This window comes from Phyllobates terribilis, unplaced genomic scaffold, assembly GCF_046119375.1.
Source record: "Phyllobates terribilis strain yellow unplaced genomic scaffold, ASM4611937v1 Scaffold_5545__1_contigs__length_50880, whole genome shotgun sequence".
Lineage (NCBI taxonomy): Eukaryota > Metazoa > Chordata > Amphibia > Anura > Dendrobatidae > Phyllobates > Phyllobates terribilis.
This window is the reverse complement of record NW_027368292.1, coordinates 1-9690: the sequence shown is the minus strand read 5'-3', so window position 1 is coordinate 9690 and position 9690 is coordinate 1. Positions and strand designations below refer to the sequence as shown.

The window sequence follows — 9690 nt, the reverse complement described above, 5'->3', positions numbered from 1 at the left end:
CTTATTCAATTTTTTATTTTTTTATTTTTTTTAAATTTTTTTTTAATTTTTTTTTTCATTGGGCGCCCCCTTCTGCATAAAGTCATTTCTTACTCGCCCGGCTTTTACTCTTTCTTTTTATTTTTTATTTTTTTATGTATTTTTTTTAAGTAAAGCAAAGGTTCAAGAAATATCCGGTACAGACTCGTAAATTGATCGAAAAGCATCGGCGAAATAAACTCAAGACCCTAGAAACCTAAGCCGAAAACAGCCAAACAAGTCAACTCCTCCCCCACACTTGAATCGCGCATTGTCCTCAATGCAGCAAAAGAGGAAACCATGAATAGGGAAGAAATCTCGATCGTGATGAGTATGTCTCGATCTTGACAAGGTTGACGCTCGTCGAGGGTCTACTCTGCTCGTCGAGTGTCTATTCTGCTCGTCGAGGGTCTGCGCTGCGCTCCTCGTCGAGTGCCTTTCTATGTGTTAGCTCCGCCTTTGTCCCGGAAAAAAAAGAAACCAAAAACAAAACAAAAACAAAGGGTTAAACGTTAGTAGTAATCCCACGGGTTGCCTCCCGCGCAGCGCAGTAGTTAACGTCGTGGCTCGACGCGGTCCACTTCTAGGTGACCGTCTCTGGCTCCTCGAGGGCCATGTCCTCGACCACTTTGTTTGAGAAACCGCTATAGTAAGGTTTTAACCTTTGGCCATTGACCTTGAAAATGTTGTGGTCGTCTTTGTCGAAGAGCTCTATCGCTCCATGAGGAAAGACTCGGGCGATAATGTAAGGCCCGCTCCATCTAGATCGCAGCTTGCCCGGAAAGAGTTGGAGACGCGAATTGTAAAGGAGGACCTTGTCCCCTACCTTGAATTCCTTGCGCAGAATGTGCTTGTCATGCCACGCTTTGGTTTTCTCCTTGTAGATCGTCGCGTTCTCGTACGCTTCGCGGCGTATCTCTTCCAGCTCATGCAGCTGCAACTTCCGGTGCTCACCGGCTTCATTCATCTCCATGTTGCATTTTTGTACTGCCCACCATGCTTTATGCTCAAGCTCCACCGGCAAATGACATCCTTTTCCAAACACAAGGCGGTATGGGGACATCCCGATTGGTGTTTTGTATGCGGTGCGATAGGCCCATAATGCATCATCGAGGCGGAGACTCCAATCCTTCCTATTGGGAGCCACCGTCTTTTCCAGCACACCCTTAATTTGCCGATTGGAAACCTCGGCTTGACCATTACTCTGCGGATGGTATGCTGTAGAAATTCGCTGAGTCACCCCGTACTTCTTCAAAAGAGCGCTCACCGTCTTGTTACAGAAGTGAGTTCCTTGATCACTAATAAGAGCCCTGGGGATACCGAACCTAGCAAATATGTTCTCTTTAAGAAACCTGCAACTACTTTGGAATCATCAGTTCTGGTGGCCTTTGCTTCCACCCATTTGGAAACATAGTCCACCGCAAGTAATATATATAGATTCCCGAAAGAGCTAGGAAAAGGTCCCATAAAATCGATCCCCCACACATCAAAGATCTCGCAAAAGACCAACGGTGTTTGTGGCATCTCATTCCTACGAGAGATTTTTCCCACTCTTTGACACCTATCACAAGTTTGACAAAAAGCATACGCATCTCTAAAGATGTGTGGCCAAAAGAAACCTGTGTCAAGTACCTTCCTAGCAGTTTTATTAGGCCCGAAATGCCCTCCACATGCATAAGAGTGACAAAAAGTAAGGACGGATTGTACCTCATTATTCGGGAGACATCGTCGGATAACCTTATCCACGCAATGCTTCCATAGGTAAGGATCGTCCCAAACATAATACTTCGCTTCACTCTTGATCTTGTCCCGTTGAGCCTTGGTGCATATAGGAGGGAATTCTCCGCGGACGAGGTAGTTCACAATGTGTGCGTACCATGGCTTGAGGGAGCGGAGGGCGAGAACCTGGGCTTCGGATGCCTCGTTCTTTGTTTCTGGGGGTGCTTCTCGATCGAGATTATTGGTTCTCGGTCGAGATTCTGATTTCTCGGTCGAGAGTTTAGCAACTGAGCGCTCTGGTGAACTCTTCTCGGTCGAGAGGGTGGATCTCGGTCGAGAAATCGCTGTTTCGATTAGGCAAAGAGACTCGTCCGGGAAGTATCCTAGACTTGGCTTTGCTTCTTCTCCCCCGTCATGCACGATGCGGCTCAGATGGTCCGCCACAGAATTTTCGGACCCCTTCTTGTCTCGTATCTCTATATCGAACTCGCCCAATAGCAAGATCCACCGGATGAGCCTCGGCTTTGACTCCTTCTTCGTCATGAGATAACGAAGAGCTGCATGGTCGGTGTGAATGATCACTTTCACGCCAAGTAGATATTGTCTGAATTTGTCCAAGGCGTAGACCACAGCAAGTAACTCCTTCTCGGTGGTGGAGTAATTTTTCTGGGCGCCGTTCAAAGTCATCGAGGCGTAGTAGATAACATGCATTGCTCGCCCAACTTTTTGTCCAAGAACGGCTCCCACGGCATAGTCACTTGCGTCGCACATGATCTCGAATGGGAGGGACCAATCCGGTGCTTTGATGATAGGAGTTGCAGTGAGGTGTGACTTCAATGTGTCGAATGCTCTCTTGCACTCGTCGTTGAGGTCAAAAGTCACCTCCTTCTTCAATAGTTCACACAAGGGTGTCGCGATCTTGGAGAAGTCTTTAATAAATCTGCGATAGAAACCTGCATGGCCTAGAAAAGAACGAACTTCGCGGACATTAGTAGGATAGGGCAGAGACTGAATTACATCAATCTTTGCCTTATCGACCTCAATCCCCTTAGAGGATACAATATGACCTAAGACGATGCCATGATTAACCATAAAATGGCACTTTTCTGAATTCAAGACCAAATTGGTCGCGACACATCTTTGTAGCACAAGTGTCAAATTATGTAAGCATGCATCGAATGAATCACCATGTACCGTAAAATCATCCATGAACACTTCAATGAAATTCTCAACAAACTCGGAGAAGATGCTTACCATACATCGTTGAAATGTACCGGGTGCGTTGCATAATCCGAACGGCATTCTGCGGTATGCGAAGGTGCCGAAAGGACATGTGAAAGTAGTCTTCTCCTGGTCTTCTGGCGCTATAGCCACCTGGAAGTATCCTGAGTACCCATCTAGGAAACAGTAGAATGCGCGACCCGCCAGACGCTCGAGCATTTGATCAATAAATGGTAGAGGGAAGTGGTCTTTGCGAGTTACCGCGTTTAGCTTGCGGTAGTCGATGCAGACACGCCATCCCTTCTGTGTCCTCTGTGGAACCATCTCGCCGGCTTCATTCTCCACGACAGTGATCCCTCCCTTCTTCTTGACGACTTGAGTCGGGCTGACCCACTTGCTGTCAGAAATCGGGTAGATCATATCAGCGGAAAGCAACTTCAGCACTTCTTTCTTCACAACCTCCATCATTGGAGGATTCAATCGTCGCTGAGGTTGCCGGCTTGGTTTAGCTCCTTCCTCGAGTAAGATCCTATGCATGCAGGTTGCGGGGCTTATACCCTTGATATCAGCAATGGTCCATCCCAATGCTGTAACGTTGTCCTTCAGAACCTGCACTAGCTTCTCTTCTTGTACTTCTGTGAGCGCGCTGGAAATGATTACTGGCAAAGTCTTCCCTTTTCCAAGGAAAGTGTACTTCAGGTGAGAAGGTAGTTCCTGCAGCTCAATAATGGGTGCCTGTATAACAAAGGGGAGTGGCTTCTCGCTCGAGAATGTTAGTAGCGAGGGCCCAACGGCCAAAAGGGTACCTGGAGCATCTAATTGTGCTAGTTCCTCATGTATATCACTAGTAAGAATCATATCATGCTCATCAGAAGTTCTTATGCTATTCTCTATAACAGATTTTAGTGAATCAATCCCACACATATCAAACGTTTCTTGCACAATAAGATCAAGTACATCAATGGAAAAAACAGAGCTATCATTCGCAGGGTGCTTCATAGCTTCATAGATATTGAAACTAACAACTTCCCCATCAAACTCTAAAGTGAGCGACCCACTTGCTAGATCAATTTTAGTGTTAGCTGCTTTCATGAATGGTCTACCCAGAAGGATAGGAGCAGCTTGATTATCATGTTCCATATCAAGCACGTAAAAATCAGCTGGGAAAATCAGACTATCAACCATTACCAACACATCTTCGACTATACCTTTTGGGTAAACCGTCGATCTATCGGCAAGTTGAATCACAATCCCTGTCTTAGTCAGGGGTCCTAGGCCCAACAGTTTATATAAAGAGTAAGGTAGAACATTAATAGAAGCGCCAAGATCTAGCATGGCCCTATCAATTTTCTTCTCACCGATTATGCAAGGTATACTGACCATACCTGGATCCGAACACTTCTTTGCCATCTTTTGCTAGAAGACAGCTGAAACTCTCTCGCTCATTTGCACCTTCCCTTTTCCTTTAAGCTTTTGGTTCCTCTTGATGGTGCATAGCTCCTTCAAGAATTTGGCGTAACGAGGAATACTTTTGACGAGTTTAAGTAGAGGGATGTTTACCTCGCACTTGCTAAACGTCTCGAATAATTCCTTGTCATTTACTGGTTTGCGCGTCTCCTTTAATGCTTCAGGGAATGGTGCAGGTGGCTTCTCGGAGTACAGAGGAGGGAAGTTGGGCCTCACATAGTTCTCTTGACGAAGCTTGAAGTCGCCTCGATCCTCGTACTCGTCTTCGGGCTTAGTTTTAGAAGATTCTGGTGTAGTTTTCGATCGGCTGACTCCTTCTCGGTCGAGGTCTTGCTCCTCGTTGCTCTGCACACCATCATCTCGATCGAGATTCGTGCCTTCTCGACCGAGATTGGTACCTCCTCGACCGAGGTCTTTCTTCTCTGTCGAAAAATCTTCACTCGAGTCTCTGGTGTCCTCGTCGAGGTCCTGTCCTTTCGGTCGAGGTCTCGCCCAGCTCTGTGATCCTCCATCCACCATCGTCTCATCTTCTAAGCTCCTTTCCAGTATTTTCCCACTCCGGAGATGCATAGCGCTGACATTCTCTCGTGGATTTCTCTCGGTTTGCGAGGGGAGACCCTTGGAGATAGTTGCTTTAATCTCCGAGACCGATTCCACCAGCTGTCCAACTGTTTTCTCCAGGAGTTGACTTGTTTTCTCGAGGTTTCTGATGCTGGATTCAGTTGTCTGGACATGCGTGGTAAAGTGCTGGGCTAGGGAATTGATCATATCTTCGGTGGATGGCCCTTGCTTCTGCGGAGGGGGTGGTGGAGCGCGATTCTGATAATTCTGGTAGTAGTTCTGAGATTGACCACCATTGGGATCGCTCCACCGGAAGCCAGGATGATCATTGCTTCTCGACGAGTAGTTGTTGTTGTCGAACCGAGGCCTAGAGGGTCCATAACCCCCTACAGCATGTACTTCAGCGACGGTGGGATCTTGTAATTGTGGGCACATGTCAGTAGGATGACTCTCATCAGTGCAGATCCCACAAGCTCGAGCTGGCCTCTGATTCTGATTTCCAACTTGCATCCCCTTGATCAAGGTAGTAAGCTCAGCGAACGCACTTCTCCAATCATCACCGGAGCTAATAGCACTAGCCGTTCTCTTCGTGTAGGTTCTCCCGAAGCTCCGTGTTCCGTCAGCAATCTCATTTAGCCTCGTCCGGGCTTCGTCGGGAGTCAAGTTCATCATGCTGCCCCCACAAGCATTGTCTACCAGCCGCCTCTCATGATCTAGCAACCCATTGTAGATGTGAGTTACCAGATCTTTCTCTTGAAAGCCATGGAACGGGTTGCTGGCGCATAGTTTATTGAATCGCTCGACATAGTCGTAAAGCGACTCATCATCTCCTTGCTCAAAACTAGCGATAGCTCGTTTCAGAGCCACCGCCTTCTTCGTGGGAAAGTATTTATCAAGGAAGGCCTTCTGCAATTTAGGCCACGTGTCCACTGTGCCGGTAGGAATCAGATAGTACCAGCCTCTTGCACTGTCCTTCAGCGTTAAGCCGAAAGCTCTCATCTTTAGCTGTTCCTCGGTCACACTACTAGGTCTGCTGCAGTTGCAAATATCATGGAATTCACTCAGATGTCTAATTGGATCTTCTCCAGCCAGGCCGTGAAATCGCGGCAGCAAATTTATGAAACCTGTTTTGAGCTCAAAGTTAACGCCGGCAGCTAGGGCAGGCAATGTCAGCCCCAGGCGTTGCTGCGTCAAATCAAGATCGGCGAGCTCTCGCAGAGTTTGGTTCGCCATTGATTCAGTCACTAAAGTTGCTAGAGATTCTCGCAAAAACCGCTGGTGTGTCCGCTCTATCTCTGGATCAAAACCAAGCAAATCTGAGTCAGTAGCACGGGTGTGGACCATAAGATAGATCCACACCAAGATTAGTAACAAAATAGAAACAAACTATAAATCTGGCTCCCCGGCAACGGCGCCAAAATCTGACGCGCGGGGATTGTCGTGATCCCCACGGTCAAAGTAATTTCCCAACTCAGATTCCACTAGTAAGTGGTAAGTAGGGGTCGAATCCCAAGAGAGTCAGTTATAGTCTATTTCTATGATGTAACTCGAACGTAACCAAAGGGTTTTTTTTGTTGATGTTTGTAACTAACGTAATTAAAGCAATGAAGATAGCAAAAGATTGTTGTAACAATGATTGGGAAAACGAGTTCACTTCCTTTGTATCCACACAATGTTCATGATAGATTGTTGATCATCGAATTCTACTAACATATGTTTATATCGTTTAATTTAGTTGTCCTACTCTTTGTTCGTAAATAGCAACTAGTCCAAATAGTCCTAGAAACCCTTATTGCAAGCAATAACCAAGGAAATCCCAAGATTCAAAAGCTCAATAGCATAAAGATCAAAGATAAGTAGGCTCATGCAATACCATTGGCAAATAGCCGATACTCGACACAAGTTCATAATCTCTACACAATAAACACTCGCAAATAGTCTATGTAAATCATGCCTGCTACCTAAAGGTCAAGCCTTTTCAAATAGAATTGTCAAGTCCTAGCAATATGAATGATAATAACTCAACCTAGCGTGCACTCTAGATAAAATCAAGATCAAACAATAATAATATAAAGCACCAGAGATTATGAAACAATCCTCAAATTAAACTAAAACATATGCGTTTGAATTCTCACAAGCAAATCTAAGACAAAGGTTTCAACTTGGAAGTGAACTACAATGGATTTAGTTACTCATGGCCATAGAAGCCATGAATAACAATGGAATGAAGGTAAATAAACTAACCGTGGCTGATGAACTCTCCCAAGCAGCGGCCAAAACAATTGCCAAAATCCCCCTTATTCTAACCTAAGCTATCTATTATATAGTCTTCAACTAATATATAAGGAATAAAATAAACGTAAACAGATCCTAAAAGTTATGGAAAGATATGGAAATCCTATATGGAAACCCTATAAAATAAATCCTAATAAGATATGGGAACCTTATAAAATAATACTAAAGTAATCTCGCAGATAACACCATTCCCGTATAGATTCTGCGCTACGGGCCGAACCGGCCCGCGAGACCGCCCGGGCCGAAATGTCCTGCACTGCTCGACGAGGATCTGCATCATTCTGATCACTCCTATCTCGACCGAGATCTTCACTTCTCGTCAAGATCTTCTGATGTACTTTCTCTTGTATATCCCCGGCCGAGATCTTCACTCCTCGTCGAGGTCTTCTACAGAAACTTCTGACGTGCTTTCACTTGGTAGATCCTCTACCCAGATCTTCACTCCTCGTCGAGGCTCTTCCCTGAATAGATCATATGCAACTCCTCGACGAGGTCTTCCTACGCTGAACTCTACAGAATCTTCGAGGTAGCTCGGCTTCGCCTCTTAGCTTCTCCAACGCTCGTCGAGTACCAATCCATGCTGCTCGTCGAGGATCTGCCTACGCTGCTCCTGCTCATCCTGCGTAGGCTTCTGCTCATCCTTCTCGTCGAGGATCTCTAGCTCCATCCCGCGTAGGTCCTGCTCGTCGAGTATCTCTAGCTCCATCCTGAATGTACTAAAGACGAGCACCAGCGGGATCTCCAATACAAAATCATAAAAACGCTCACGAGCATTCCGCGAATCTACAAATGAACTCCTAACCTAGATTCCGGAATTACCACTCGTCGAGCACCTAAACACCTCTAAACCTAACTAATAGTCGCTGGTTAACACCATAATATAAGCTCCTATCAATAAGACCAAGTCGTGGTATTGATATGCATGGCAGGGGAAAGTTTTGATCAACTTCTTTGTTGGTTAAGGCTAAGTCGAGCTTAACCAGTTCTCTTATTTTGATAATGATAAATCTATGTGTTTAATGATCTTTGTGTGTTTTAAGCTTGAAATAATTTATTCGAGGAGTTTTAGGTCCAACTTGAGGCAAAAAAGTGTAGATTAACCATGTAAGGGTCGAGCTTGAGACTAGCGGGGAAAGCTGAGTCTCGCCAAGGCTGAAATAATGAAGCGCGAGTCGCGCTGCACAATAAGAAAGTTGAGCTGCAGAAATAAGTGAAGTGAAACAAGTGAAACTGATCAGAAAATCGTCATCAAAGCACGTGGAAGGACTCCAGTGGTCGCTGGAGCGAGCGAAGAAGTTTTCTCATGGAAGGAAGGACGATGGTGCTAGATCTAAAGAGGAAAGAGGACAGCTGGAGGTTGTTAGAGTGTTCTACTTTAGGAAAGTGGATTTTCGGTGATCGTTGACATGGAGAAATAGAAGAGCGCATGGATCATTGAGGTGGACAAGCGGATCATCAAGCAAAGAAACACAAGGGCAGGATCACATCGCGGAGAAGCACAAGCGCATGGATTGATGAGTTGGCGTGTTTCTTGGAGGATAAGTGACAAGCGTTTTACCGGTCGCTATTCCTGTCAAAGATAAATCCAACTAACTATCCACTAGTGAAGCGGTAAGTCGGAGTCAATTCCTCAGAGAGCCACAACGATAGTTTATTTCAATTGTGTTATCAATAGTAACAAAAGGGGGTTTTTGGTTTGTAAACTTATGAAAGCAATAGTAAACGAAAGTGTTGGATTTTTGTAAATATAAAGATGGAAAGCTCACTCTTTCAGTCTCAGCACATTATTCTTATGGAAAGTTGATCATCGAATTCTAATAAAGTTATGTTCTTTTAAATAAATAATCTAGTTGTCCTACTCTTTGTTCGTAAATAGCAACTAGTCCAAATAGTCCTAGAAACCCTTGTTGTATGCAATAACCAAAAAAATCCTAAGGTTCAACTACTCAACAACATAAAGATCAAAGATATGTAGGCCTATGCAATACCATTGGCAAATCACCGATACTCGACACAGGTTTATAATCTCTACAAAAGAAGCACTCGCAAATAATCTATGCTAATTCTGATTGCTACCTAAAAGACAAGACTTTTCAAATCGAATTATCAAGCCTAGCAGTATGAATGATAATAATCAACCTAGTTGGCCACCTAGATAAAATCAACATCAATCAATGACAATAATCACAAGAGAAAATAAAACAATGCTAAAATTACTATTAGAACATAAACATAGAATTCTCACAAACAATTCCTAGAACAATGGCCTCAACCTAAGAGTGAACTCGTAGGAACTTAGCCAGACATAGCCAAGAGAAAGCTATACATGATTATGGATAAACTAACCAGGGATGAAGGCAGAAGATGGTAGAAAGGTGGCAGCTTTCCTCTTGGTGGCTGAATTTCTAA

The 9690-nt window shown here is 44.7% G+C and overlaps 1 pseudogene; it reads right to left on the bottom strand.

The window, feature by feature from the left end:
- Positions 1-601: 601 nt before the first annotated feature.
- On the bottom strand, positions 602-6330 carry LOC141250287 (uncharacterized; annotated as a pseudogene).
- Between the last annotated feature and the right edge of the window lie 3360 nt (positions 6331-9690).